General features: G+C 39.6%; 1 protein-coding gene across 1 annotated transcript in view; it reads left to right on the forward strand.

The window, feature by feature from the left end:
• Positions 1 to 2,360, forward strand: part of VMP1 (vacuole membrane protein 1) — a 54,071-nt gene extending 51,711 nt beyond the window's left edge. Inside the window, exon 12 of the mRNA XM_085879573.1 lies at positions 1 to 2,360. This exon is cut by the window's left edge and continues 545 nt beyond it. The gene's annotated coding sequence lies outside the window, so the exon portion shown is untranslated.
• The last annotated feature ends 3,896 nt before the right edge of the window (positions 2,361 to 6,256 follow it).

The following is a 6,256-nucleotide window of genomic DNA, read 5'->3' on the forward strand; positions in this document are numbered from 1 at the left end:
TTGTCATCCTCTGCGTTTATCCGATGTTGAAGCTTGTGGAAGTGATGCTGACTGCATTACAAATCGATCTAAAAAGGAGCGTTAGCATCTGATCGATCAATCGGAATTAAAGCTTTGCTTCTGCCACTGGCATTGGCCAAATGTGCAGCTGTAATGATCATTTATTGTGAGTATAGATCCATGGTGCAACACTCGATTACATTCCCCCGACATCATCACTTGCATAACTTTCCTTGTCGTGGTATTTAAGCACTTTCCCTTACAATGATTTGTGTATGATTGATCAGTATGTTAACATTAATGAGCAATAAGGACGGCTTCATGATTATATACCACCTGTGTGTGAATTTATTTATTGTGTCGGAAAAACTCCGACCCCGCCTTTGGTTGAATCAGATGATTGGTCACGTGCACGGGGAAAGGCCAAACTTCAAGCCAGCCTTGGAATCCTTTCTGGCTTTTCAGTGCCAGAGGTCCAGTTTATATAGAAAATTCCAAACAAGGGATGGGTCATGCAGAGGACATCTGACACTGACTAATTAAGATCTGACCAAGACAGTTTACAAAGAAAGAAACTACTCAGAGACTTGCGAGGAAGGAAAAGGGGAAGGAACACTCAAAGCCTCTGTCAGCAGGCCAAAGGCCAAATAAGTTCATCCCATAAGCATGATGTATTCTTTATACATTTTAAGTAATGGTCCATGATAAGTCAACAGCCCAAGGTATATGCCTGGGGTGTCAGCACAGGAAAGAAAGCAACAACACATGAGGTTTTAGTCAATATGGAAGATGAAGTACAGCGATTAAATTGCAGGACCACAGAAGCCTGCTTCAACAAACAGCTTCAGCAATGCACCCATGATCCTTCTTGGTCAACAATTCCATTTATGGTAAAAAAAAAACGACTTTTGTTAATTACAGTGTTTTACAACAGATTATACACATCTTCAATCATTTAAATGCATTTGAAAACATGACAAACACAGAACACGTAGGCCTGGTGACAGTCCTGTGAGTCAGTTTATCATCACCTTATATGGCCATAAATTGTTAATGCAGACTATTATGCACATTTGATAAGATGGAATTTATTTTTCACTTCCACAATTGCATGACCTGTTATGCATATACCTGTGCATGCTTTTGCGTTCGGTGAGCAGTGATTTCACATATTCCATTGATCGATTGCTGGAACGGCGACTGCAGTTGACATTTTAGATTTGACGAAACTGTGCAGTTGACTTGAAATCGTGTGATCCAGGCATCTATAAACTTTTTGCCGAAGACATAGTTGTGCATTGCTCATCGATTGCATATAAATTGTTGTAAATTGGATCATGCGACTAATCCTACATGTACCGTATTATGATGCAAGGCGATCAAGAACGAAATAGAAAACGTAAAGACATGATAAATGTCTATTTACAGACAAAAGTGGATATTTTGTCCTCGTGGAATTGTATGTTTTTCTCTGTAGTTCTCATATACGATTCATCCTTCTCTGGGTATAGCATTCTGACCTCCAGGAATCTGTCGATTGAAACCTTTGTACTGCTTTGTTTGAAATTTGCACCTATTTCAATGTAATTCTGGCAAATGTAATACAAAATTACATTTTCTCCCAACCCTCCAAGAGTTATCTCTTTGACTTGATGTAACGGCGTTTTCCGACGACGAAGGGAAAGCATTAACGTGCTCGTAACTGAAGTAGGGTGAGATTGCACCGCAGGTTTTGCAGGCAATACTTTGGAATTGGGCAATCTTTAATTGCAAGTTATCAAATGTTTTGGCCTTGTGTTACGTACCCAACATGCTTCAAACACTTCATCTACTTGAATGTGAAGTGTTTGGAAGTTCGAGTTGAATCCGACTCCCTGATTATAAATTCCCTTCGAGAGATTCGTCCAAACACTGACAGCATGCTGGGACTTGTGATCGTGTTTTACAGGTTATAGAGAAGTTGGGAAAGAGATTATATTTTTGGTTTTAGCACTGATCGGGTGAGAATTTGATGCCACTCTTGCACATTGCAATACGGTATTAAATATTGTCTTTCATGTTCAACTCTCAAAAGCATCATCTCATGCACAAACACCGAAGCTTGTGCTGCTTGAGCCTCATTTGCCGATTATACTTGCATAAGAATAGAAATGAATGCTCACCCTTTTAAGCAGCTGATCAACATGCAAGGTACATCTGTTATTGGAGCTATTTTCATTCCATGTTAATATTTCCTGGTTTATTGCTCTGTCCTTCATGTGTTCGCACATTGGAGTCGAAGTGCACGCACTCGTTTAATGTTTTGCAGCAATAAATGATCATTGTTTGCTAAATAAATAAATCTGGAGATTTGCAATCTGGAGATGAGTGCATGAAGTTGAGAAGTTTCTGAATTTTATCTTCTGCCATTCTCATCTTTGATTTGAAAACGCAAGGATCGTTAAGATGGATTACGGACCGGTCATCTTGACTATGCCTTCACGTGAATTGCCATTAAAATATTTAATGTTTGTCCGTTTGGACTGGTGTTCCCATCGAAGTGTAGAAGAATTCTCAATTCCTCCTGTACATTTGAGTCATTTCTTTTAAAAACACATAAACAAACAAACATTAACATACTGATATGGAGAATTCAGAGGAGGTTCAATAAGCCAGTCTTCCTCTAATTCTGCTGTACATGGTCTTTTTGAGTTCTTGTATAATATGCAGAGAAAAGTGGGGTGGAGGTAAGACAATGAGAATATCTGATCATCCTCGAGACAGAATGATGCCAACGCTGATGTTTTGGGGTTCGGGGAGAGATCACTCATAGCCTTATTGCAGCGGCCATTTGAAAATCAGCTTAAATTCAGAGGTCTGGGGAATATTTTATTTCTGAAGTTTGATCGGAGTTTTAAAAGGCATCTGGATATCACTTTTGACACACATTCCATTGAAGCCAGACTCCTGCTTCCAGCCAGAATTTCAGGCACCAATATATAATTATTTATGTATAAGAATCCCTTAATAAGCAAAATAATATAATAGATGATTCTATCCGACTGAATAAAGATTAAAGATTATTTGGATGGCCATCTGTTTTGGGGAAGGGAAGAGGGGAATTTTTACTGATCAGACTGGTAACCTTCCAATACAGTCAAGAGATATAAGGTGTTTAAAATTCAAATACGTCATTAAAAATAGATACAATGTTCAAGCACATAGATGTAATAATCATGTTGTATTTGAATAAATTTCCCATTAAAGGATAAGAACAATACATTGTGCTATATGCTAAAAATGTTTACTTTTTCAAGTTAATTATCAATCAAGTTTACTTGGCAACATTTTTACCTCTGCCACCAAAGGTGAACAGGTTATGTTTTCACCCCTTTTGGTGTGATAAGGACGAAATGATTATATTTTAGTGAAGATCCAGATCCAACGACTTGAATTTTTAAAGTGATTCTTCACCCTTGAGAGATGGGGCCAAAAATGATATATAGCACGATATCTCAAAAAGTTGTGGACGGATTCGGACGAAACTTGGTGGATATGTTGGATGTTTGACAATGAAGAATTGATTCAATTTGTGGAGATCCGGATGCGGATCTGATAATTTTGAAGTGATTCTTCACCATTGAGAGAGTGCAAACCATATATAGCACAATATCTCAAAAAGTTGTGGACGGATTCAGACGAAACTTGGTGGACAGGTTGGGTGTGTCGCAAGGACGAATTGATTCGATTTTGGTGAAGATCTGAATCCAGATCTGCATACGAGAATTTTTTAATTTCATAAGCAATTCTTCACCGTTTAGAGATATGGCCAAAAAACGATATAGTACTGTTCAGCATGATATTTCAAAAATGTATTGGGCCCGATATGTTCTCACGGATTAGGCATTACGTGGCAGAGGTATGCGCTCTACCGAGTGCCCTTCTCGATCTATCTTTTTTATCACCCTTAAACACATTATGATAATTTTGGAGAAATTTGCATCCATGTAAGCATAGCTTGTGATGCTGGGATCTTATATTCCAATACCATGCACAGTTTTGATGTCATGTCTACTGTTATAATTAATGTAAAATACTGTATGAGTATTTCATCTTTGGTTTGATGTAAAATACTTTGGTCTGGGAAGCTCATATGATATTTTTCTGAAGATCATTGGGATGAGCTTGTACATGCAGGACGATGATAGAGTGGTCAAAGCTGAATGTCTCTCTATCGAGTGCAGCCTGTGGCTGCTGGTTGCATCATTGGTTGGGACGCGGCAATGCTGTTGATGCAGTGTCCCCCTTACCAGTACACTGGTACTCATTTTGCCAACCTCGGAAGGATGACGGGCTGAGTCAACAGACTCAGTTGAAGATCAGCTTAAATGAAATAAACAAAAGAAGTATATTAATTCAGTGGCCAACGGGGCTTGAACTCAGGACCCAAGGATCCCAAGCCGCCACCCGAACCACTAAGCCAACACCAGGCTTGTGAAAGCTGAATGTGGGAACTATAAGTAGTTAGGGCAGGAATTTGTAATTTGTTCATGGGGCTGGCGATAGCTCACATACTCTTTGTGAAGGTCACAGTGGGATCTTTAACGTCCACCAACAAATGCCGACAGACAGGATGCCGTTTTAACGTCCATCCGAGAGATGGCACACATTGATTTACCACCCTGCCTGTGAGACACTGGGATGACAGTTTACAGTTGGGTTGGGATTCAAACCCAGGCTGGATAGTTTAGAGGCATACGTCACACTCTCTTCTGGATACGTTGGACACATTGTGCTTGAGCTACAGTAATACAAAAAGACCACACAGGCAGTCTGGGTTCAAGCAGCGGGAGAATATACATTTTGTAAATCAAATCCAAATCGTCAGCCTTTGCTCCATATGTAAAGTGTGAACCATTGCTCTTGTTGATTCCACTTCAAGTTATTTTGAATCGAGTTTAAGAAAAGAGACAACTTCAAGTAGGACATCACAATCTCCAGCAGAAAAGGGAGATCATGATGTCTCACTTGAAATTGTCTCCTTTCTTAAACTCTATTCAAAATAACTTGAAGGTGGTGGACTGTGAAGGAATGACATCTGAATTGATTTACATTTCACCGGGTTCAGCTTCATATGATGCCAATTAACAAGAGTTGATTATGAAAAGAAATTTGAACGTTCTGATTTAGATACCACATTAGTGCGAAGATCAAAATATTTCCAGCATTTTGCAGAGGTGAGAGCTGCATTGTTATCCATTGCCAAGAAGGGAATGGGACATGATTTTGTACCTTACGGAGCATCACACGCAAGATTAAGATATCGCCATTTATCTGCGGTTGGTATTGAACGGTTTGTGAACGCTGCAATGGAAAACTGCACGTTGTCGGCAAAACTAGCCGATCAACTCCAAGTTGAATCAGATTTTTGATAGCAATCGTTTGATTTGCATGATTAAAAGCTTTACTGGTCATTGGTGCACAAGTTCATGGTAATTGCCAGAATCCCTCAAATACACTGTGTGATAGAGATTGGACAGAGAAGTACTTTGCAGGACTGGGAATACTGGTACAGTTTTACAACTTTGGAGAAAAACAAAAATCCAGATCTGGTCTTTCAATCCAGACAAATCTCACTCCAAAAGGACTGTCTGGCAAAACCCTGTCATCTACTTTCTTAACAATCCTCTTAAAGTTCAGTCACTGAAACTCCTGGATTTCACGATGAACCATAATCTTTCTTCGGAAAACCACATTTCAAAGTTGGCCTCCAAAGCCAGGTGCTGACTGGGCATCCTCAGTCATACAAAGTCCTTCTTTGGCACACCTGAACTCTTATCCACCAACAAGGTCTTCATCCACAGCTTGAAGGAGTACTGCTGTCCCCTCTGGTCTGGCTCCCCTGCCTCACAGCTTGACACTATGGAAGACGAGGCCTTTGAGATTATTGTAAACTCTCACGATGAAGCTGAATCTATGGGCCTATCACTTTCCCATTGCAGACAGATCAGTGGTCTCTGATTATACCATCTCCTTTCTGGTCTTTCACCCTCTGTTCTTTCCATGCTTTGTCCCCCACATGTTTCCATCATCAACCCCCTTCTGGTGAAACTCCCAAAATCCAGAATTACTGCTCACCTTTTTAAAAGTGAAGTGAAAATATAATAATTTGTTTTTATTTTCAGTAATTAATCAAGGATAAATCCTCATTCAATTACTACTCACCTTCTTTACCTTCAAATGAAAGGGAGGATGACACCAACGTTCAAATAACATG

This window comes from Eptatretus burgeri, chromosome 4 (assembly GCF_056783735.1).
Source record: "Eptatretus burgeri isolate ZD-2024b chromosome 4, Ebu_testis_v1, whole genome shotgun sequence".
Taxonomy (NCBI): Eukaryota; Metazoa; Chordata; class Myxini; order Myxiniformes; family Myxinidae; genus Eptatretus; species Eptatretus burgeri.